Raw genomic sequence first — 25,116 nt, forward strand, 5'->3', positions numbered from 1 at the left:
AGAGCAGACAATACTGATAGGCCAAAAGTCTGGGTCTGTATAAGGCAGCTTCAGGTATTCCCATGACTGTAGAACACAACCTCTTCAGTTCATTTAGGTCCTTCTGATGGGGAAGAGCCATTGCTGGTAACAGAGCATCTCCTTCATGTGCAGAGTGTCCCGGGTTCCTTAGCTGGCATGTCAAAGAGCAGGAAAGACCTTTCTCCACCTGGGATCCCAGACAGTTGCTGCCAGTCAGAGTAGACAATACTGGTTTGGATAGGCCTGAATCAGTATGACTGTTCAACTTGGGCATTGTATGATGACAAAGGGAATAGATTCCATTGTAAAAGTTCTCACAGAATCCCTCAGGAGAGGTGGGATTTTTTTTCTTGAGAGCCAGCATGGTGTAGTGTTTAGAGGGCTCGACTCGGATCTGGGAACCCAGGTTCGAATCCCTGCTTTACAATGGAAGCTTCGGCCAGTTGTTCTCTCACAGCCTAATAATCTACCCTGCATGGTTGCTGTGAGGATGCAACAGAGGAGGTAGGATTGCCAGCCTCCAGGTAGTGGCTGGAGATCTCCTGGAATTACAACTGGTCTCCAGGCCACAGAGAACACTTCACCTGGAGAAAATGGCTACTTTGAGGGGGGGGGTGGATTCTATGGAGTTATGCCATGCCAAGGTCCTTTCTCTCCCAAAAACCCACTTTCTCCAGGTTTCACCCCCCCCCCCGCCCCCAGATCTCCAGGAATTTCCCCACTTGGAGCTGGCAACCCTAAGAAGAGGGAAGAACTACGTTGCACGCTGTTTTGGGTCCTCACTGGGGAGACAAGAGGAGTATAAATCAGGGTTGCCAACCTCAGATGAGGATTGGGAGTCTCCAAGAATTACGACCAATCTCCAGGTGACAGAGACCAGGAAAAGGGAAAGGTTTGGAGGGTGGGCTGAATGGCATAATTAGACCCCTTCCCCAACCCCACCCTCAAATCTCCAGGAATCCCCCAACCCAGAGTTGGCAACCCTAAAACGAAGCAAATACATTTCTTCTGTGTGGACGGAAAGGGCCGTGGGCGGGTCCACGTCCGGTCCGCGCTCCTGGTCCGGAACAGGCGCCGGCCCACGTCTCCCGCAGGAGCCCGGAGAGCGCCTGGCCTGCCGCGCCGAGGGCCCCGCCGCCTCCCCGTGCCCGCCGGCGGCTGTAGAGGGCGGGGTCCGCCCGGCCTCCGGAGGGGGGAAGGCGGCTCCCTCCGTCCCTCCCCGCGCGCGGAAGGTTTGACAGAGCAGAGCCGGAGGGGGAGACCCCGAGCGGGAAGGCGCCGCGGGACTTGCGCGCCGGCCTCTGCAGAGCGGCGGAGGTGAGGGGCCCTTTCCGCCCGCCTGAGGGGAAGGGAGGCGAGGCCAAGCGCGGGCTGTGCAGCGCGGGGGCCGCCGCCTCTCGCCCCAGGGCGGCCCTCCGCGAAGGCTGGACGCCGCCCGGAACGCGGCCCCGCTCAGGTGCCGGCGCTGTGGCGCGCGAGGAAAGGGGCGCCGCGCCGGGCCAGGCCGGGGGACGCTCCAGCCGCCTCCCCCGTGAGCAGCAGCAGGAAGATGCCCGGCGGCAGGCCGAGGAGGCGGCGAGGGCTGGCGCGGGAGGCGGCGAGGGAGAGCGGCTGACAGGCGGCGGCGGCGGGGAGGGAAGAGCATCCCTCCTGCGGGCTGCTGCCCCGGGCGTCCTCCCCAGCCGCGGCTGCTTCGCGCATGGCCGAGAGGCCCGGGCGGCGAGCGCGCTCGCCTCCCGGGGCCGGGAACTGCCTCCCCTCCAGGGCCCCGCTGCGGGGGGAAGTCGGGCAGGCGCCCCGAGGACAGACGCCGCCGCCGCCGGGCCGGGCTTTGCCGCAGCCGCTCAGGTGGGTCGCGGCCGAGGCGCCGCTTTTGTTTGCGTCGCCGGGCGCAGCCATTCCTTTCCGCAGCGGCGAGGGGAGGGGGGGGGGGCCGTCGGGCCGAAACGATCCCGGCGGAATTTCCCTTTGGCCGAAGGGGCGCCGCAGCCTCGGAGGCCGGAGTGCGCGCCGGGGGGGGGGGGGGACGGCTGGGGCCGAGGCCGTTGGGTGGCACCTGGCGGCGGAGACGCGCCCCACTCCCTGCGCGATGCGCGGCGCCAGATGCGCCGGCCGCCCCTTCGCCTTCCCCTCCGCTCTCCCGCCCCGGGAGTTCCTTTTCGGTGCTCGGCGGCTGAGGATTGCCCGGCATCTGGTTGCCTCGGGGCTCGGGCTGATGCTGGCGGCGCTGCGATCCGCCGACACCGCTGCATTGCCGGCAGGAGGTGCCCCCTGCCAAACCTGGCCCCCTCAGTAAAAAGATGGACCGCTTAGGAGGGCTCTGTTTGTCTTTCTGGATCTGCCAGGGATCGTGCCATCCACACGCCCGCCTGCCGAACCCGAGGAAACCCTGGGCTTTCACGGTTGCCTGTGGCAGGTAATCAAATCTGGAAGAGATTCATAGGAAAAGAAAGCCATGGGTTATAGGTGCATGGGGTGTGCGCTAAGTATTTGGGCATGTTGTCTTGAACATCAAACAATCGCATGCTGTCGTTCAGGTTTTATTTTTTACTAGGTCAACGGTCTTCCTTGTTTGGTTTGCTTCTTAAATGGTTGATTTCTTGCATTTTTTTATATTTGGGGGAATTAAGGCTACTGTTTATGGTACAGCTCTTTATATTGTATGGGAACTTGGCTCTGGTTAATTTGAGCTGGGGGGATAGGAACCAGTGGCCATTGTTTATTTTGATTTTGGATGCCTTTGTTACCTTGTCTGGAGCTAGAGTGAATGATTTCTCTGGCCTTTTCGGCATTGCTTCCAACCGCAGCAGGTACTCCAAAAGAGAAGCAAAAGGTTTAGGGTGTTGCTAACACATTGTTTTGGATAGGATGGCAGAAGTTACATAATGGTATGTATGTGACCACCGCCAATAAGTATATGGGTTGCTTCATTATTAAAAGGTAAACTTGATTGTTTGTAGACAATATGTAAAAATACTAAAAATACCACATTGAGACACATTTGTATAAAACAGCCAATGCTTATTTACCTACCAAGAATGAAAAAAATGGCTTTATTCAGAAGTTTGTGCACACATTTTGTCTGTATGATTTTTTTCCTGCTCTGCTTTTAACGCCTTAAGTGAAGGGAACCAGACTGTTCTGGTTTCAGTAAATCTTTTCCATCATTGTGAAGTGCTTCATAAAAAATCTTAAGGGAGGGGGAATTCTTGCAGCATAATATGTGAATAAAATAATTTTTTTTACCTGATGCTAAACTGAACAAAATGCTTACTTAAAAAAACCTCACTAATCTCACTCCGATTTTAGAAACAAAATGATAATGTAATTGAAATTGATGAGGGTTTTCTTGTTGACCTCTCAGATGATTTGCTGTTTCATCCAGTATCCTTAACAAATTACTTCTCCTCTAGAAGCTGAGAGAGAGCAACCTGTCTAATTTAGAGAGGGATTTTAATATTTTATATCCTGGTAAACAGTTGGCCTAAAATGTAAAGCGGAAACTGCAATTTTGATTTTTTTAAAAGGAAAATTAGAGAATGTGTGTTCTCTTTTTGTGGACAGGCATATTGTAGTTAATTACTTAAGCAACTACTTCTCTTTAGTTTATTTTAGGTGCGCCTTTCATGTAATTCATTCCCATCTGCCTTAGATTTGCTCTGCTTGCATTAAACATTGGAATTAACGAATTTTTTTTTCTTGATACCGTCTACCATATTTACTCAAAAGATAGGCGACCATGCAAATAATGAAACCACCCTGAAAAAGTTATACACCCAAATAATATTTTTACTGGACGTAACTGAAGTTTGTACACAAATGTAAAATGACATAACTTGGGAAGAAACCTAGTCTTGCATTAAAGTAAATACTGTTGTATGAATCTGTCCATAGAGAACGTTCCTGACAGTACATTCTTAAGCAGAGTCACACCATCATTAGTCCATTTACCTCAATGGACTCTGGAAGGGTGTAACTATGTGTAGGATAGCGCTGTGTACATCAGGAATGCCAGTGGATGACCACCACCGCGCCCCCCCCCCCCCTGCTGGAATGGCCATAATGTTGTATGGAACTCCAAGATCAGTGATGAACGTGGATGAAATAATTTGTCCAAACTCCATAGAGTCTTGCTTATTCACATGAGTCAGTTCCTCCCTGCTTTTGCCATGGCATAGATCATGAGACTACCGCACCAGCACACCAAGAATCTTACATACTAATAGCTCATTGGCCCTGTTCTGAGCATACTTAAATCCTGAGATTGGAGACATGAATGTACAAGACAGATCTTCCTGTTCACCTAAAAAATGCCCCAGGTTTGCAGAAAAATCTGAAATTTTAAAAAATGCATGTTTTTTAAAAAAAACAACAACCCCAAAATGATAAAAGGAGCGCCTCTGTGACTGTTGCTAGGCAACCACAACATCTTAGGGCCAGTATTCCAGGCTTGGTTTCTGACAGGAAAAGGCAGGAGGAGGTGGCAGGGCTGTTCTGGCTTTTGAGGGAGGACTCATTGGGGTCAGGCCCAGAAGCAACCACGGGGTGGCTTGACTTGCATGACTCACCCGGCGGCAGGCTGAGGAGGCGTAAAGGGCTGGCGCAAGAGGAGGGGAGGAAGAGCGGCTGACAGCAGCATATTGTAGTGGTTAAAGTTTCAAAGAAGGATATAGGAGACCCAGGTTTGAATCACTACTCTGCTATGGAAGCTCAATGCGTGACTTTGATTCAGTAACACACAGCCTAACCTACCTCTCTGGGTTGCTGTGAGGATAATATGGAGACAAGGAGAATAATGTGAGCTGCTTTGTGGAGAAAGGTAGTATATAAATGAAGTAAATTAAGAAATATAGGTGAAGATGGGGAGCAGATAAAAGATAAGTTGTTTAGAGGGTTTGAAGGAGAGAAGGTGAGCAAATGGAGGCTGCCAAGAGGAGGGAAGAAGGAAATAGTGGAGGGAAGAGGATAGAGGGGAAAGTGAAGTGCCCCCCCCCCAAATCCTTGCGTGTTCCCCACCTTATAACTGGACCTAGCTCATCTGGCACCACAGAACTTGGCCATAGAGGAGAGGCTACTGGTGGGGGGAGGGGGAAAGATGAAGATGAGGGGGCAGACAAAGGAGGGTGGGGAGGAGAGAAGGAAGCAGGAAAGGGGGAGTGGCAGTGGGGGGGCAGGGAAAGGAAAGAGGACATGGTGGGGGAGGGGAAAATGAGATGCCCCCCTCAAGTCCTTGCGGGTCCCCACTTGTGGTAATAACAACAACAACATTCGATTTATATACTGCCCTTCAGGACAACTTAATGCCCACTCAGAGCGGTTTATGAAGTATGTCATTATTATCCCCACAAGAAAACACCCTGTGAGGTGGGTGGGACTGAGAGAGCTCTGAAAGAGCTGTGACTAGCCCAAGGTCACCCAGCTGGCTTCAAGTGGAGGAGTGAGGAATCAAACCTGGCTCTCCAGATTAGAGTCCCACACTCTTAACCACTACACCAGACTGGCTCTAATAGGGATCTATTAGATATACACAAATAATCATAATATACGCATAAAATATATTATAAGAGCAAATAATACAATATAACCATTTTCCTCCAGCAATAGTTCAACAGCATGTAATGTGGACAATTCACTCAATTCAGAATTGAAGTCTTTTAGTACAGTATTGTAGAAAAGTTCAAAGAATGGCAATGGGGAGCAAGACAGGTAGTTATATACCTTCACGCTTGTGATAACTTCAAGCTTTTAAACCCACAATAAACTTTGCTCCAGATTGTTGTTTTTGACAATAGTTGTAGCGAGAAAGAACCTTTCATTATTGATACGTTCAAATCTGGGTAGCTGTATCAGAGTCCAAACACCTTCAGGCTTGTTATACAGATTCTGGTATGGTATCCATTTGAACTCCTCAAGAGTTTCAGTTTAGTAGATCTCGTAAGAGAAGAAAATCTATGTGGACAGTGTGGTGTAGGGGTTAGAGTACTGGATTCAGACCCGGGAGACCCAGGTTCGAATTCCCACTCTGTCATGGGAACTCACTAGTGACTTTGAACCTGTCACACCCTCACAGCCTAACCTGTCTCACAGGGGTGTTAGGATAAAATGGAGGAACATTGTAAGTAGCTTTGAGTTCCCGTTGAGGTGAAAGGCAAGGGATAAATGAAGTGAATAAACAATGAACGAAACAAATAGCGTCATAGCGCAGCAGTTTTTCTGAGCAAGGTCTTGAATGACACTTTCCTTCGTAAAGCTGTAATGTCAATATTTTTTTCAGTTTAATAACCTTTCACTATAGTGAAACTATATTTTTCATAAGTCCAATATTCTGGTTTATAATGTCAAATGACTTCAAAAACACTTCCATAAACTGTTTCAGACAAAATCAAAAGGGACCAGTCCAGATGTTATCAACGCTTTTACTCTTTACAGTGTAGAAGTTTCCACATCAGTGTAGTACCATGCATCTCATTAACTGTTCTGTGGAAGGACATTTCGACCTATATTCACATCCTTGTCCTGTTGGGATGACTCTCGCTGGTTGGGGCCATTCACATGCTTCCTTAACCTAACCTACCTCTCAGGGCTATTGTGAGGATGGCATGTTTACTGCCCTGAGTTCTGTGTACAAAGAGTGAGATAAAAACATAGGCCTTGGTAAGTCACAACTCCCAATATTTTCTTCAGCAAAAAGAATTTCAAATGGAGACTCCAACATGAATCTGCCAAGTTGGGATTCATTAAGAAGTTTTGACCTGTTCTCCCCGCCCCCCCCTCCAGCCAGGTTTGAAGAGGGGCTTGGGATTTCTTACACGCTATAAGTGTTAACCATCTTAGGAAAACAGGAGACTTAACATCCATTAGAGGTGTTAATAAGCTTAGCATAGCCGATGAATGATTGTTGTATTTCTCTATATAAGGTTTGAATTTATATGGTTATATTTTTTTCTTCCTGCATTTTATGACTCCTTGACCCTGCTTGTTTTTGCTTTTCTTGCTGTCTACATAAATGTCCGCATACTGAGGATCAGCTCATAACAATAACAACAGCATTCAATTTATATACCACCTTTCAGGGCAACTACACCCATTCAGAGAGGTTTACAAAGTGTGCTATTATTATCTTCATGACAATCACCCTGTGAGGTGGGTAGGGCTGAGAGAGCTCTGGGAGAGCTGTGACTGACTCAAGGTCACCCGGCTGGTTTCAAGCATAGGGGTGGTGAATCAAACCCCGTTCTTCAGATTAGAGCCCGGCCACTCTTAACCACTACACACTAAACAAAGGAGGAAATTCCTAAGAGACCACCAATACAATAATGAAAATTGTCTCAGTATAAATAAATACAATTTATAGGTCACACCAAGTGTAGCAATATTTTGGTCAAAACTTATGTAATGTAATATCCTTCTACTACAATTGAGCAATGGTTTGTTCATATCACAACCAGAGCCTGTGGAGAAATCACATTACTAGTCAATTATCACAATGTCCCTTTCAGGTAAGTATCAATCATCTGTTGATTTCAACAGTCTCTTTGATATGTTTTTCTGTTTTTACGCAGGATTTCCGCTGATATCCATTGATGGGTGAGTATGCTCTAGGAGGAAAAATTCCCAAATCTCCTGGGCAGTTGGCAGTATGCTCCAGGAGGAAAATTTCCAAATCTCCTGGGCAGTTGGCATAGAGAATCACCATTGCCTCACATAAAAAGACCAGGAATAATGGAGCAGTAGAATTCTTGGCTTGAAAAAGCAATTGCGAAACGGGCTGTCTAAAGATCTGGCGCATCCGTTGCCAATTGTGACAAGAGACAGTTATTGAAATCAACAGATGATTGATACTTACCTGAAAGGGACATTGTGATAATTGTGATAATTGACTAGTAATGTGATTCCTCCACAGGCTCTGGTTGTGATATGAACAAACCATTGCTCAATTGTAGTAGAAGGATATTACATTATTACGCATGTTTTGACCAAAATATTGCTACACTTGGTGTGACCTATAAATTGTATTTATTTATACTGAGACAATTTTCATTATTGTATTAGTGGTCTCTTAGGAATTTCCTCCTTTGTTTAGTGTGTATTGGGGACTGTTATTATATTCGCTCTTAACCACTACACCAAACTGGCTCTCATTGCCTTGGAAGAAGTGGTCCATGGACGCTGATGCTGCTGGAATAAAGTTCTGTTAGTCTTTAAGGCAGTGGTACTCACTACACAGCTCAGAGAGCCATATTTGTGATTACCGTCAACCAAAAGAGCCACATTTACCTCCATTTCTGGCACGAGGACTGCCCCACAGGGAAGCTCACAGCTTACCTGTTTTTCCAGTGGTGGCTACTTCAAGGTGGAAACCAACTGCCAAGCACAAGCCGTGCTGTGCAAGGGCCTTGCCCACTTTCCTGGAACACGGGGCAGGTGCCACATTTGAGAAGTGTGTTCAGAAGAGTCGTAAGTGACATGTCAGAGAGCTATATGTGGCTCCTGAGCTACTGAGTGAGTACCATTGCTTTAAGGTGCCGCACAACTCCTGTTTGTGTTTTGCTGCAGCAGGCTAATATGGTAGTCCTCTGAGACTCAGGAGTAAGTCCCACTGAATCAGATTTATTCCCTTGTAAAGTATACACAGTATAACTGTCTTTAAAGCCTAAGACCAGGGCTTTTTTTCAGATGGAACACGGTGGGACGGAGTTCCGGCACCTCTTGAAAATGGTCACATGGCTGGTGGCCCCGCCCCCTGATCGTCAGACAGAGGGGAGTTTAGATTGCCCTCCGCGTCGCTACGGAGGGCAATCTCAACTCCCCTCTGTCTGGAGATCAGGGGGTGGGGCCACTAGCCATGTGACCATTTTCTCCGAGGGCAACCCACTGAGTTCCGCCACCTCTTTTCCCAGAAAAAAAGCCCTGCCTAAGACTGAATTATTAGTCACAGCTACTTGGAAGCAAGTTCCACTGAAAAAGTGGGATTACGGTCTGAATGCATCGAATTGCATTGAAATACTCTCCTTAATGACTTAAAATGCTAATTCTACAGAAAATGCAATTGAATGAAATTTACTAGAACTTACTCCAAGAATTCCTTATTTTGCCATTGTAAAACTCCTGCTTTCAACAATGAAATGTAAGTGTAGATGGCCAGAGATTACTGCAATTAAAAACGATGGCACTCCCGCAAAATTTGCTTGTGCCAGTATTTTAAATTTGTATAAATTGTACATAGGAACCGTTTGCCAAAGCAGTATCATTTCGTGCTAGTTTCACTAATTTATATTTATATTTATAATAGCACTAAGATGGTGTAGTGGAGAGTGCCCTCTAGATGAGTGGTACATAATTTAGAGGTTGAACCGTTCAGAAAAATTTAAACTTTACATAGAACTTTAAAGACCCTTTTGTGGTGTCTCCTCCTGACTCGTGGTATCTGTAGAAAGATCTTTTACCTGCCTGAAACCGGGGAGAAAGACTGGCAATCAGAGTTAAGAATACTTGACCAGCCTTTACTTTGCATCTTCATAATTCTGTAGTCAGCTCCCGCCTTTCCTGTATAATTAAAACGTGAAAAGGGATAATCTGCAGGGCTTTTTTTCAGCTGGAAAATGATGGGATGGAGTTCGGGCACCTCTTGAAAAGGTTCACATGGCTGGTGGCCCCGCCCCCTGATCTCCAGACACAGGGGAGTTTAGATTGTCCTCCGCGCCAAAGCAGCGCAGAGGGCAGTCTAAACCCTGCTCTGTCTAGAGATAAGGGGGCGGGGCCACCAGCCATGTCACTGTTTTCACCGAGGGCAATTTAAACTTTAAAAACTCTCCCCCTTGTTCCAGCTGACCCAAAGTGGTATCATTGGCCCTGGGAGCATGTGTGCACTTTGCGTGCACACGTGGTACCAGAGGCACTACCTCCTGCCAAGAGTTGCCCCCTGTGCTGGCAACCCACCGAGTTCCACCACCTCTTTTCCCAGAAAAAAAGCCCTGATAATCTGTATATCTTTATAATCTAGTGATGCCATTTTCACCCTGGATTCTCGACTATGCATGCATTCTCAATTAATGGCTAGCATATTAATCTTTATTGCTTTCTGGCAGGACTTTTAGCTGTCCAGTCCCCCCTTTTAAAAATATAGGTGATGCAATAGCAAATAATCTGTTGTTTTGGTGCAATTTGACATCATTTGCAAAAAAAAACCCCTGCCATAAATCAATTTTTACAGCTATTTGTATTAAATAAACATCTGGCTGGCTTAGACTTGCTTTTCTCTGGTGCTTAAATTACCTTAATGATAGTTAAGATCTACCTTATAAGTTGTGCTCTTTGTGGAAACAGGACTTTTTCAGTAGTGGCACCTCACTTACAGAATGCTTTCCCCCTTGAACTTGCCAGGCACCTACGTAGGGTTGCCAACCTCCAGGTGAGGTCAGAAGATCACCTGAAATTACAGCTGATCTCCAGACTATAAAGATCAGTTCCCCTGGAGAAAATTGCTACTTTGGAGAGTGGATTCTATCATTATACCATGCTGACATCCCTCCCCGCCCTAAATCCTGGCTTCTCCATCTTCACCCCTAAATTTCCAGGAATTTCCCAACCTGGGACTGGCAACCCTACAGCTGATGTTGCTTTCTTTTAGGCACCAGGCCAAAACATTTCTGTTCTCCCAATTTTAACACTTTTTTAGTCTGGAAACATGGCCTATGTCTTTATGCTGGGTGACTTTCTAATACAGAATTTTAATTCACATCTTTTAACGTTTTGTTTTATTATTACTATTTATTTTGTAAGATGCCTCATGCAGATCGCTGGAATGGTGGCATAAATTTTTTCTGAACAAATAAATTTCTTTAGAGCCTTTTAAACTTGGTGGGTTTTTTTTCCTGGAACTGATTTTTAGGTGGGTTATGATGATGGTCAGAGCTGTACAATTAAAAATATTCAAGATCTTATTTTGTCCACTGCCCCAGGTCCCTGAGAGTTGATGGGTGGCATATAAATAGTTAAAATCATTAAAAGATTAATGAGCAACCAGGAAAATAAGTCATAGGATGAAGAATGCCTTTTAAGAGGTCCATTGACTTTTGGCTGGCTGCCTGCCAGGCTATGAGCTGCCCCATCAGCCCTTTGAAAGAAGAATAGATTTCACATTGCATGTTTTATACAGTTAAAATCTGATAGTGATTGAGTCTCATTTTTTAAAAAAGTAAACTAACTTTCACAAAGTTTTATATTATCTTAGAGTTCCTTATAATGACAACAAAAATTCCACATTTGAAATAGCTCTAGTGCAGTCTTTTGGAAGGTTATGATGACTTAAGATGTTCTTTAAATCCCGAAGGGGAGCAAGCATAGTAGTTAGAGAGCCGGAATAGGATCTCGGAGGCTCCAGGTTCAAATCCCCACTCTGCCATGAGAAGCTTGTTTGGGTGACCATGGCCCATTCACACAGACTCAGCCTACTTTACAGGGTTGTTGTGAGGATAAAATGGAAAAGGGGAGAATATTGTAAGCCACTTTGGGTCCCCGTTTAGGAGAAATGAAGATTAATGAGTGCCAGTTTGATGTAGTGATTAAGAGCGATGGGACTCTAATCTGGAGAACTAGATTTGATTCTCCACTCCTCCACTGGAAGCCAGCTGGGTGACCTTGGGTGAGTCACAGCTTTGTCAGAGCTCTCTCAGCCCCACCAACCTCATGGGGTGATTGTTGTTGTGGGGATAATAATACTGGGTAAACCGCTCTGAGTGGGTGTTAAGTTGTCCTGAAGGGCAGCATAATGTTATTAAATAAATTAATAATTCTGGGGATGTGGCACATGAACTCTTAATCCATACACTACCTGGCAAAATGTGCTACAAAAGCTCTTTTATATATCATCTGTGGTTTGGGAATTTCTGAATTATGGCTTCTACATGTAATGTTTGGTAATATAGCTGGGATCCAACGTATGGCTTTTCCTCACCAGTGCCTCCCCTCTCAGAGATGCTGTGAAAGGAATTGCGGTGTCGACATTTTTCACTTCTGTCGTTGCTAGGTGTTCATGTTTCAGCATCTCTCGCGCAGCTGAACATAATGCAAAAAAGGGCCCTGAAGGAATAAAATACAAACAGACATCAATCTGCCTTCCACTGAGTCAGACCCTTGGGTCAGTATTGTCTGCTTTGATTGGCAGCAGCTCCTCAGGTCTCAGAGTTCTTTCACTTCACCTACTACCAGATTTATTTCATTGGAGATGCCAAGGATTGAACCTGAGACCTTCTGTATGCAGATCAGATGTTCTACTATTGAACCTTCTGATGAAGTAGGCTGTAGTCCACGGATGCTTATGCCTCAAGTCATCTGTTAGTTTTTACGGTGCTCCAAAACTCCTTTTTGTTTGTTTAGGGAAGATTGAAAATTAAAATAATGAACTGTCTTACTTTATATGTGTTTTCATAGTGTGGCATTTCCAGGTTGAGTTATTACAATTTCAGATATGTTCATAATATTACATACTATTTTTTTGCTTATAATGTGAAAGGGATTGTATAGAAAAGGAATGAGTGTGTGTGTGTGTGTTATGTGCCGTCAAGTTGCCTCTGACCAGGTGTCATTTTGTAAAAAAAGAGCTGGAGGGACTCATTAGCATAACTCATTAGCATATGCCACACCCCTTGACATCATTGGAAGTGTCATTAGCTTAACTGATTTTCATATGTCACACCCCTGACATCACCTATCCTGGCTGTTTTGGACTCAATCCTGGCCATTCAGGGCCGAAATTGGGCCCAAAATAGCAAAAAGGGGCTGAAAATGGCCAAAAAGGGGCCCAAAATGGTCAGGATCAGGCCACTGCTGAGTGGGAGAGTGATCTACCACCCGTCAGAGGCCCGATCCGGGCTGTTTTGGCCCCAATCCAGGCCAAAATGGGCCAAAATGGCCGAGAGTCAGGTGGGTGGGGCCACCTGACATGTGACCTCTTTGCGGAACTGCGTTCCTGCACGTTCCCCCTCAAAATGAGCCCTGCCTCTGACCTACGGTGACCCTATGAATGAAAGACCTCCAAAACATCCTATCATTAACATACTTGCTCAGATACTGCAAACTGGAGGATGTGGCTTCTTTGAGTCAAGCCATCTCGTTTTAGGTCTTCCTCTTTTCCTACTGCCTTTCACTCTTCCTAGCATTAGTTACTTTTCCAGAGAATCTTGTCTTCTCATGACATGACCAAAGTATGATCTAGCCCCCTCACAGCTGCTCTTCCAAGCCTCAGTCTTCTTCTGAGATCTTCATTGCAGTCTCCCTTTTGGTTGATGATTGACCCAAGGAATAGAAAATCTTGAACACTTTCCATTTCCTCTTTGTCAACTTTAAAATTGTTAAAATTGTGTAATAGAAAAGGATATTGGATAATAATAATAATAATAATAATAACAACTGCTCTTATATACCGCTCTTCTAGACAGATGAGTGCCTCACCCAGAGCGGTGAACAAGTTAGTGTTGTTATTATTCTAACAATACAGCTGGGAAGCTGGGGCTGAGAGGAGTGGCTGGCCCAAAACCACCTGCTGAGCTCAGGGCAGTAGTGGGATTTGAACTAGCAGACTGCTGATTTTGCTGCTGGCGAGGGTAGGCAACACTGATTGGCTAAAAAGCAGTTTGTCTTGGAAACTCTCTCCTAAGATAGGTTGCTTTGGACAATTTGGGGCAGTCTGTGCGGCCAGCTTGGAGAGGGGAAGACAGACTGGGAGACTGATCTAGGGAAGAAAAAAAAATACGGCTTCATATTTTGTCTGAACAGCCTAACATGACTTGGTCAGGTTTTCCATTCACTGTGGCTAAGCAGCTCTTGACATTTGAGGGTTTGAACTACAAGGGTCTAGTCAGTATTCTCTGCCAGATCAACATTCTTGCTATTTTCTTAGAGCATTAATCTGATGTCCTTTTCCTGAAAAGGGTTTCCTTACTTTGTGCCTGTGGTTTTCTTGGGCAAGACACTATATGAAGCTTGTCTGGAAGGCCACTGTGTGGGAAGCTCTGCGTTCTCCCTAGCCTTGGGTGTGGTGTATATGCCAAATTTTCCCTCTTTTTCTTTGTGCCAGCTTTGCGAGGCAAAAACACGATGTCTAGATGGAGGATCTGGCTACAGCGGAGCTGTACCCGGTGTGGCCAAAGGGAAAGGAGGAAAACGTGGCTGGAGGGCTTATCAAAGGATCTTTGTGCTGGTTGAAGGACTTGCCCCTTCCTGCTCCTTATCGGCTTTCAGAATTTGGGAGGGGGAACCTCTAATGAGGAGTGTGGGATTGCTTCCCTTGGGATATCCACAGCACATGGACTGTGACAGATATTGGGGCCCAGGATTATGCAGCTACATTTCCTGTTTATGTGCTGATAGAGTGTACCATTTCCCTCATGGCATAGTTATATCCTAGGAGCCGGTAGAGGATGCATGTACGTCTCTTTTTTCTGTACTTGATTACCGTATATGGGATTATTGATACCTTCTGATAGTAGCCATTAATGGACCCCTCCATGAATCTAACTCCCTTTGAAAGTCATCTGTGGCCATCATTCCATCCACCAGCACTGAATTCCACAATTTAATTACTTTTTGAGTAAAGAAGTATTTATTTTTGTCTGTCCTGAATTTCTTGCCCATCAACCAGAATTTATTGCCCGTCAACATTGTCTGCTAATTTTGTAATCCTAGTTCATTGTTTTAAGATGCATCATTGCATTTGTTCTGTGATCCTCCTTAAGTCTCAGTGAGAAAAGCGATTTATAAATAAAGTAAATAAACTTAATTGGCTGCCTATCCCTCTGTTATAGGAGAGGGAGAGAAAGCTCTCTGTGGACTATCTCCATGCCATGCATAATTTTACAATCATCTATCATGTTTCTTGTTAGTATTCTTTTTTTCTAACCAGAAACGAACCAGACTTTAGCATTTAAAGGATGCTCCCGTTATTCATCCATTTTGTCTTTTGCAGTTTTCCAAGTTCTGCAGTATCCTTTTTGGGATATAGCAGCTAGAACTGTTCACAATACTCCTAATTGAGCTGTAATATAGATCTAGGTAGAAGCATTACGACACCAGCCATTGTATTTTAAATCTCTGTTGTGTATTATTATCACTGCATGTGGATGTTTATATAGGTAAATGTATTTGTGGTCTGACAAGGGAAGTTAACTCATCCCAACAGGTAAAGCTGAAATGGTGGTGCAAGAAGCTAAGACTGTGGTTCCTTTAGAAGAGAGAGGAGCCTTGTGTCTATAGGAAACGGTAAAAGTATCAGAGGTGAAAGTGGCTGTGAGAATTTGCTGTTTTGTAGATGACTGAGCATTTCATGATGCTTGGTTTGGACAAGAAGGCTATTTATTTAAAGGGCCAGGCTTAGCAGAGTTGACAACTCTAAACTGTATATATGTCCATTGCGTTGGTCATGATCAGAAAGTTCTGTGTGTGGTACTTGTTTACTGTCATACATTCATGTGTAATTAACTCCTGGGACTCTTTCCTCAGGAAATTCACTGATACAGACATACCTGAAACTATTGCAAAAGATCATAGATTCTGAGTGGAATGTGGTCGTAGTTTTAGGCAGGGGTCATTTCGTAGAAAAAGAGCTGGAGGAACTCATTAGCATATTTCATTAGCATAACTCATTAGCATATGCCACGCCCCTTGCCATCACTGGAAGTATGTCATTGGCACAACTGATTGGCATATGCCACACCCCCTGACATCGCCTATCCTGGCTGTTTTAGACCCAATCCAGGCCATTCAGGGTCGAAATTGGGCCCAAAATGGCAAAAAAGGGCTGAAAAATGGCAGAAAAGGGGCCCCAAATGGTCAGGATTGGGCCACTGCTGAGTGGGAGAGTGATCCACCACCCGTCACAGGCCCGATTCAGGCTGTTTTGGCCCCAATCCAGGCTGAAACGGGCCCAAAATGTCTGAGAGTCAGGTGGGTGGGGCCACCTGACATGTGACCTCTTTGGGGAACTGCTGGAACTGTGTTCCTGTGCGTTCCCCCTCAAAATGAGCCCTGGTTTTAGGCACAAACTGTTTAATCAGAATGTTCTCCGGGGAATAACTTCCCAAAAAAGTGGCTTTTGCATTGTAACAACACTTTACCCCACCAAAACCATCGTTTTCAAGCTGACTGCTATATGGCATTGATACGGCAGCTTGACTGAAAAGTGTTAACTGCCGAATTGTCAGTATATAAGGTTCTGCTCAACCTTCAAGTATTGAGCATCTGTTACCTTTGAATAATAAAGTTATTTATGTGGAGTGACTAACCGTCTTTTTCATGTCTTTAGCTGTGGGAAATGATTTGGTACTTGCTAAAGCTAAAAGCATTGAAGGGCATTTAAGGTGACTCTCACTCAATAATTTTTACTTCAGCTGACTGGGGATAATAAATTTCTTGCCAGCTGTCACAGAAATGCCTCTTGATTGTGACTTTATTTGAGGTAATAAATTAACAGGAACGGTATCCAGAGCTGTGTGGTTTTAGACCAGGCCTCCACAAGTTAAAACATGGCAGGCTGATGATGTAACTGATTGTGTAACTATTAACCTGTTGGAAAGCCAGTATGGTGTAGTAGTTAGAATCTGGGAGATCTAGAGTGGGAGATCCCTAGTCTGCCATGGAGGTAGGATTACCAGATTCCTGTTGGGGTTGGGAGATCTCTTGCCCTCAGTTCCCACCTCTACAGCTCCCACATGCACTGGAATCATACATTCACCATACATCCTACTCCAGGTAAAGATTGCCCCCACAACTACAAACATATGGCCAAAGTACCTTATATTTAACATGCTAGTGAGCACAAAGAAACCATATGACACTCCAGGCCTGCAGTCATAATGTAGTGATGTTAGCTTTGTCCAAGAATTGATGGTTTCTGTACTAGAGTTTGTGATCTCTAGATCTCCCTCTTCTGTAATGGGGGGAGGGGAGATCTTCTATAGTGGGGGGTCTTCTTCCCCTCGTATGTCCAATGACTGGGCCCCAGCTGCATGCACCACACTAAAAGCCATGGCCCAAGAGCCCTTCTGCATTATTTAAAATGGAAAGTACCATGTTGTAAATTAACGTCTGAATTTTGAAATTTTTTTAGCCTAGAGTGAGTCAGTCCTCCATACTTGTCTACAACCCAGGTTGGTGAATAATCCTCTTGGTAGCAAAACCCTAAGCAAGGTACCTGACACCTGACTACGGCAGAAAGACTTTCCAAGATCTTCCCTTCCTTTCATTGTCTTGAGTCTTGCCCTTTTATTTCTTCCTGTTAAAAGTTTTGGGGAAGAACGCTGGTGTGGACGCATATGAAATATAAGCCCAATGTGTTGAATCATTTACTAATTTGATGCTATGGATTTTCCAGTCCTTTCCCTCTTTGAGTCTCTCTACATAAGACTTCTGATGCATGTTCTTCACATGTTGGAAGATGCACTGTTAGCTGGGAAGCTTAGTTTTAAATGACGAAGCCGGTGGAGATTGCTCCAGAGGGGATAGATTCTCTCACAGCCCTCCACTGCCTCTGGTGTGCCAGACTGGCTCCCATTCTGGAGCCTTTGCCCTGTTGAGGCTCAATTAGGGCTCATTTCGAGGGGGAACGCACAGGAACTTTGTCATACCATAAGTACGCATGCCATCCAAATATTTTATTATGACCTTCCAAAGCTAGTAACTTACGGTTCTTTAACGTCATCCAATCCTTCAACCAAACTAAGCAAATTGCTTCATGGTACAATTGCAGGTTAGGTAATTGTAGTCCTCCTCTTTCCTTGGCGTCGTACAATACTTCCATTTTCACTCTCGGTTTCTTGCCTGCCCCCACAAAGTTTAATATCTTTGCCATTTTTCAAATTGCTTTTTGTCTTTTATTATTGGTATTGTTTGCAGTAAGAACATCATCCTTGGCAGCACGTTCATTTTAATCACCGCTATATGACCTAACCATGACAAATTTAATGTATTCCATTTCATCATATCTCAATCTATTTGTTGCCATAGTTTATCATAGTTATTCTTGAACAGATCAATATTCTTAGCAGTGAGTTCAATCCCCAGATACTTTACTTTGTGTACCACCTCACAGTTTGTTATCTCCATTAGTTCTTGCTGCTTTTGCTTAGTCATATTTTTACATAGCAATTTAGATTTACTTCTGTTAATGTAGAACCCGGCAAGATCCCCAAATTCTTTTATCTTGTTTAACAACTTTGGCATATTTTGAATTGGATTCTCAATTATAACCATCACATCTTCAGCAAATGCTCTTACTTTATATGAGAAGCCTTTAATTTTCATACCTCTTATATTTTCATCTTCCCGTATCTGCCTTAGTAAAATTTCTAGTACCATTACAAACAACAATGGTCTTGTTCCTTTTCTTATGTCCAATTTTTTTGTTAACTCATTATTTACCAGAATTGCTGCACATTGGTCTTTGTATATTGCTTTCACTGCTTGTATAAATTCTTTGTCCATCTGCATCTTTTCCATAATTGCAAACATAAAGTCCCAAATCAAATTATCAAAAGCCTTCTCTGCGTCCACAAAAAAGAAGCCAGCCTCCTTCTCCGGATGTTTTTCATAGTATTCTATTGCATTTAACACCACTCTCAAGTTGTCTTTAATTTGTCTATCTGGCAAAAAGCCTGCTTGTTCTTCCTCAATAAACTCTGTCCGGGGTCTGAGCCCCAGCCCCCAGACTTGCCAGGACAGAGCAGTGGGAGGCAACCGGGAGGCAGCGGCCCTGCCGCCCCAGCCAGCAACCAGGTCCAGGACCTGCCTACTCCAGGGGGAAGAGGCGAAAGGCCAAAGCCTCAGAGGGCTGGAGGGAGCAGGGAGAGACCAGCTAGCCCCACCCTCCAGGGGGAGAAGAGGGAGCTAAGCAGGCCAGAGGAAAAGGGCCAAGGCAGGGGGAATAGGGGCCCAGCAGCAGCCCAAACAGAGCTCTTACCTGGCTGGGAAGGGAAGCAGCCACAGCAGCTCAGAGCCACGCCCCAGTCTCCACCTCAGCTTGAAGACAGCAGCCTGGCTCAGGAGATGCTCACAACCAAGCCCCTCCAGATGGAGCTGCTGAAGGTATTCTGTGGGAAGAGCCGGGCAGCCAGCCAAGGGGCCACAGCTGGGCCGACCTTCAGTAATCAGCTCAGCCAGAGAGGCCTGGCAGCCAGCCAAGTTAACGCAGCTGTTGCTGATCCAGGCAGCCCAGCCAGCTACCCCAGCTGCAGCAGCTTGAGACAGCCTAGGCCAATGCTGGGAGGCCAAGGAGGGGTGTGTCCTGGCAGGCAGTACCTGCAAGGAGGGTGGGGTGCTGAGAGAAGGCCCTATAAAAGCTGGCTGGGACAAGCTCTGGGGTGTGAGTAAGGAGTGATGGTGTGGAAGCAGAGCAGTGTGAGAGCAAAGGCTAGGAGGAGAGTGGATGAAGGAGGAGGAGATGGCAGAGACCAAAGAGGGTGAGTGGCACAGGTTGAGCAGGCCAGTGAGTGGATTGAGAGGGAGTATGGGTGATGTATACTGCCCCTCCTTCCACAGAGCAGGGTCCTGCAGAATCCCTGGCCCCCCTTTGATGTCAGGAGCAGACCGTGCAGCGCCCTGCCCAGCAGTGACTGCTGCAAGCCCTGACAAACTCTATCAACCAACCTTTTAATCTCTCTGCTAATATCTTAGCAAAAATTTTGTAATCATTATTTATTAAGGATATTGGTTGATAATTTTTCACATTGAGTAAGTCTTGTTCTTCCTTTGGTATCAGTGTTATATTTGCTTCATTCCACGTTTCAGGCAATCCTTTTCCCTCCAGTATTCCATTCATTACCTTTTGTAGGAATGGTATGTGGCACCAGCTTTTCTTCACCTTATGGCATAGGAAGCTTCCATGTTTATTTCAGATTATAAACATCTGAGGCACAATAATTCCATGTAAACTCTATGACTGTTGCAATACTATAGATCAAAGCACATTCTAATCAATACTAAACCAATACATAGTAATGGCTTATATTCTGGGTGAATGTTTAAACTTTGCATTAACAGTCAGTTTTTTCAGAGTATTAGGTAACCAAAACAGGTGTGCTTTAATTGCTTGACAGCTAATTAAAAGTAGTGGACTCTATCTAGATTAATGTTCCTTTATCAGAGATTGGACCAATGGTGATCTAGTATCTTAACTCTTTCTGCCATCTTTCATAGACTTGTACCTTTTTTCACAAGTTGACTATAATGTCGATACATTGTCGAAAGCTTTCACGGCCGGAGAATGATGGTTGTTGTGGGTTTTCTGGGCTGTATTGCTGTGGTCTTGGCATTGTAGTTCCTGACGTTTCGCCAGCAGCTGTGGCTGGCATCTTCAGAGGTGTAGCACCAAAAGACAGAGATCTCTCAGTGTCACAGTGTGGAAAAGATGTTGGCAGGTCTTTTATATCTACTCAGGAGGGGTGGGGTTGAGCTGAGTCATCCTGTAAGAGTTTCCCAGGGTGTGGAATGCTAATGGCAGGAGGCTTCACTGTATCCTGAGGAGGTTCTTTTGCATATGGATTGGTGCTTGATGTGCTAATCTTCTCTGCAGGGCTATTGTCGGGTGTAGAGTGTTTTGTTAGCCTGGTGTTTTTCAGAACTGGAAACCATGCTCTGTTCATTCTTAAGGTTTCTTCTTTCCTGTTGAAAGAACAGGAATGACCTGCCAACATCTTTTCCACACTGTGACACTGAGAGATCTCTGTCTTTTGGTGCTACACCTCTGAAGATGCCAGCCATAGCTGCTGGCGAAACGTCAGGAACTACAATGCCAAGACCACGGCAATACAGCCTGGAAAACCCACAACAACCATGACTATAATGCCATTTTTTGGCTAATTAGAAGGTTACACAATAATGAATATTCAGTGAAGCATTAAATCAATCATAGTTTGTTTATGCTATTACATGAAAAGATTTGTATAAGATAACCTGTAAAACATGCAAATCTAGATAAGGGGTTAGAGTTCAGATTGGAAGATATGAGAACTTAGGTGAGAAATTTATCTTTGCATAGTATGCTATGAGAATCTTAATGCATTTCATAGAAACTTTGTTTTAAACTTAGAATTTATTAGGAAATGTTAGCAAACTTATTTCTTACTGCCTTTCTGTGTTCTGCTTTTGTAGGATTTATATTAATAATCATACACCTTTTAATTAGAGCCCCATGGCACAGAGTGGTAAGTGGCAGTACTGCAGCCCAAGCTCTGCTCACAACCTGAGTTCAATCCTGGCGGAAGCCGGGTTCAGATGCCCGGCACAGTGTTAACTCAGCCTTCCATCCTTCCAAGGTTGGTAAAATGAGTACCCAGTTTCCTGGGGGTAAAGTGTAGATGACTGGGGAAGGCAATGGCAAACCATCCTGTAACAAAAGTCTACCAGGAAACATCACGATGCGACGGCCCCCTATGGGTCAGTAATGACTTGGTGCTTCCACAGGGGACTACCTTTGCCCTTTAATTACTTGCTTAATTTAAAAAACTATGGTGTATTTTCAATAAAAGAAAAAACTTGAACAGGTATCTGTGTACTTTGATGAGAAGTGGCCAAGCAATAAATAACCCTTTATAAATAAGTGTACTGATAAGCAAATTTTTCAAAGAGTAGTTGCTTGACAGGTCTTGAACTAATTGGTGAAAGATGTCCAAGAGAAAAGATATTTTTTTTCCTTTGGAATAGGGGAGGCTTAGTTAAGATTCAGGCAAGAGAGCCTGTTACATGAAGAGCTTCTGTTCAATATACCAAGCCAACAAAATTTCATAAAGAGGCCCACATGTGTTTGGATTGTTTGTCCTCAATCCTGTGTAGGTTTCCAAATGGGGGGTTCTGTTTTTTGTTGTACAAGACAGAGCGGGGACTTCAAATTGTCTAATTTGTGCCCTTAGACATGGTAAGTAAGGGTGGCAAAGAGAACCATGCTACATGCCAATGAAATTCTGAGACTCCGGCCGGCTTCTATTGTTGTTCATAAGAACAATCAAAGTGTAAGAAGTTTGTTTTTGATTTCTAAAATGTTGTTCTGAGAATTTGCATTTTCATTCAAATATAACAATACTTTACTTGAATGATACTACTCGTTTGGCCAACCGGCCTTGAGCAATGCCACACTAAATACTACAGAAATAAAAATATAAAAAATAATTTTTGAAAGTCCTGACATTACCACACTTAAAATCCTTTGAATTTAAAAACATAAGGAAAAAAATTGGCTACAGCCCGTGTTACCTTCCAAAAGTATTTTTACCTTGTCTGGTAAGGCCAGCCCTTCGTTGTCACAGAAAATAGGAGTAATCTACACATCTCTTATGCCACAGAAACGTTACATTCCCGTAAACAATACTGCAAAGTTTCTATCTGTCCAGTAGCAAAGTCCATCAGAATATGGAATCTTTTGTATTCGACCTTGCATAACTTGAGAAGCAATAGAATTTAGTCTTGCAAGCATAAATGCTCTCTTCCTGTATTGGGCAATGGTTAAAAAAAATTAAGTATGGTAAAGGCACTTTTGGATAGGATAATCCGAGATATAAAGGAGAGCATACCCCAGGAACTTTCTGCACAGTACTAAAAAAATCCAAATTATATAAGTGTTCATTCACCGAACAGCGTGCTGCTAACCTTCCCATGCTGTTAAGTCCCAACAACTGAAGTCTAGTCTCCTTTAATTTCTTCCGTGCAGTGACATATAAGTCAAGTTTTTAATAAAGACACCCATTAGCTTCTGTGGCAAATAGAATTTTCAACCAGAGCCCATTTTCAATGTTTATTTTTGTGAGGTTAAGTATAAAATGTAAGTTGTGTTACAATAATTTGAATGATGGATTCCATTGCTGTGACTTGATTCACTTGTGAGGGGTTGCTCTTTTCTTCTTGCACATTTATTTTTTCATTTTTACTCTTGGGCACGCAGATAAGGGTCATGAGGTCGCCCTTTTGTCTTTTGTGAGTACTGGAGAGCTTTTTATGAAATACTGAGTTTCACTTTGTGCTGTGAAAAATGGTTAAGTGTGGGCTTATCGGCTAAATCTGCGGATGGAAGGAGTTGCGTAGTTACAGGGTCTGTGGAAAGAAGGTAAACTTTTCCTCACACATTAAGGAACGCATGAAGAATTGGTTTTGGATTTGCGGCTGGAATGTATCTTGTGTCAAATGTTGTGGCATCGTACACTGCTTTCTTTTGTGCCTGTATCTGATGAAGGGAGCGTTGACTCTTGTAAGCTTATTCCTTGGAAATCTTGTTGTTCTTTAAGGAGTTACTGGACTCAAATCTTGCCCTTCTACAGCAGACCAGCATGACTACCCGTCTGAACCTGGTTTCTTCTGTAGAAATGTGAAGGACAATTCATGCAGCGGTTGATGAAATGTTCCTTGATAGTTTATGGAAGCATTATCTGTTGCAGTGCAGGCTGCAAAGCACACAGTGATGTGAGGACTGAAGTGGCAAAAAAATGAAGTTTCATTGGGAAATGGATCCAGAAGTGGGAGACAGAATTCTTGAAATGGGTTCTGTAAATGCTTAGGGGGCATCCTGCTGAAGAACAATCAGTTCAGCTTGCTAGCTCATTGGAAATGAATAACCACAATATTAGAAATAGCCATTGGAATAATAAAAGAGTGGAGAATAGGCAACCCCTAATCTGTTGATAATAAAAGGATTCAAGCAGCGGTAGCTGACAGACACCTGACAAGGGGTTTTGGTGTTAGAAGTTATGACAGACCCTCCCCCCTTCACTCCCTTACTCTGAGGTAGATTTTCCCATCAAAATCCAAGTCAGCCTGCTTTGGCTGACCAGCCCCATGTAGTGTATCTCTGTTTGTGGTTTTAAAGTTATTCTGTGTCCCACCCTGATAAGCAGTTAAAGCAGTTATAGTTGTGGCTTTTCAGCCCAGCCCAGAAACTCGATGGGAGAAAAGCAGGCGCTCTCTTCCTCTGTGTTGGAAATGGCACTAAAGACTCTATAATGTTAAAAAGAAACAACAACTTTATTGAACGGGCAGGGATGGAATAAGGGCAGTCAGGAAATGAAAATGCTGAGGTAAAATTTATTGGTAGAACAGGTTACTCTTTAACAGGCAAAATAATTTTCTTGACGCTTAATTTCTATGTTCTTAATCCTTGACAGTGAGAGGTATTTTGTTTAATACTTTAGTTACAGCAACAGTGTTCCTTCATAGAGTTCCTGCATACAATTCAGGTTTCCTGATGTTAGTTCAGAAGTATTTTCCCTTCACAACAGACCCGGGGTCCTCCTCAGAGCCAGCTCCAGTATAGAAACTGGGTAGGAATTAATCTTCCTCTCCTAAGAAGAATTACTCCTTCTTCGCTTAGCTTGAATGGGAGTTTCTACTTACTACCCACTCAGTCTTGCCAAAAACACCCTGCTCCCCCCCCCAGTTCTATCGTTGCTGTATAAATGGGGTTCAGCTTGTGCTGGCTTTTATATTTGGAGTTCTTCACTAGAATTCTCCATCAAGACAATGATGTTACAGGACAAATGATTTCTTTTGCCACACTCCAGAGGGGAACCTGTCTGACCTTCCCTGTCAAACTCTCACATACATTCTTTCCAAAATCCTATCAGCAACCAACTGTCATCCAGACTGACTGGCCAGTCAGAAAGAGAAGGAAGCAGCCTGTCAATCATGCTCACATTCCAGGCAATTGCGTTCCATCACATAAGTCATTTGGGCTACAGATTAGTTTTGAGGGGGGGATGTGGTGCTGGTTTCAGTTCACATATTAAAAGTAGCTCTGTTTCAACTGCCTTGAAAGTTTAGTTGACTTTGCACATTAGGAAGTGCAGCAGATTGAAGGCTGGCATGCAGCTTCACACTGTAATCATTCTACGTATAGTGTAGTAAATTTGTGAATGTAGATATACATTCTTGAAAATAATCACATGTCCAGTGGCCCTACCCCTGATCCTGTTTCCTCCTGTGTGCAGCCCAAGGCACCCGGCTCTTTAGTTTCAGGCAAAGAGCAACACTTTTCTTGCTTCTTGCAAGTGGCAAGAAAAGTGTTGCTTTCAAAGCTCGCTGCTTTTCAGCTGATGGGAGGGTTAGGGTCCCCCATCAGCTGAA

At 44.4% G+C, this 25,116-nt stretch overlaps 1 protein-coding gene across 1 annotated transcript in view; it reads left to right on the forward strand.

The window, feature by feature from the left end:
• The first annotated feature begins 1,285 nt into the window (after positions 1-1,285).
• The window catches only part of HECW2 (HECT, C2 and WW domain containing E3 ubiquitin protein ligase 2), a 264,692-nt gene continuing 240,861 nt past the window's right edge, over positions 1,286-25,116 (forward strand). The window contains exon 1 of the mRNA XM_054972580.1: positions 1,286-1,338. The gene's annotated coding sequence lies outside the window, so the exon portion shown is untranslated. The remainder of the gene's footprint in view (positions 1,339-25,116) is intronic.

The sequence above is a fragment of the Eublepharis macularius genome, chromosome 2 (assembly GCF_028583425.1).
Source record: "Eublepharis macularius isolate TG4126 chromosome 2, MPM_Emac_v1.0, whole genome shotgun sequence".
In the NCBI taxonomy this organism is placed as follows: Eukaryota; Metazoa; Chordata; class Lepidosauria; order Squamata; family Eublepharidae; genus Eublepharis; species Eublepharis macularius.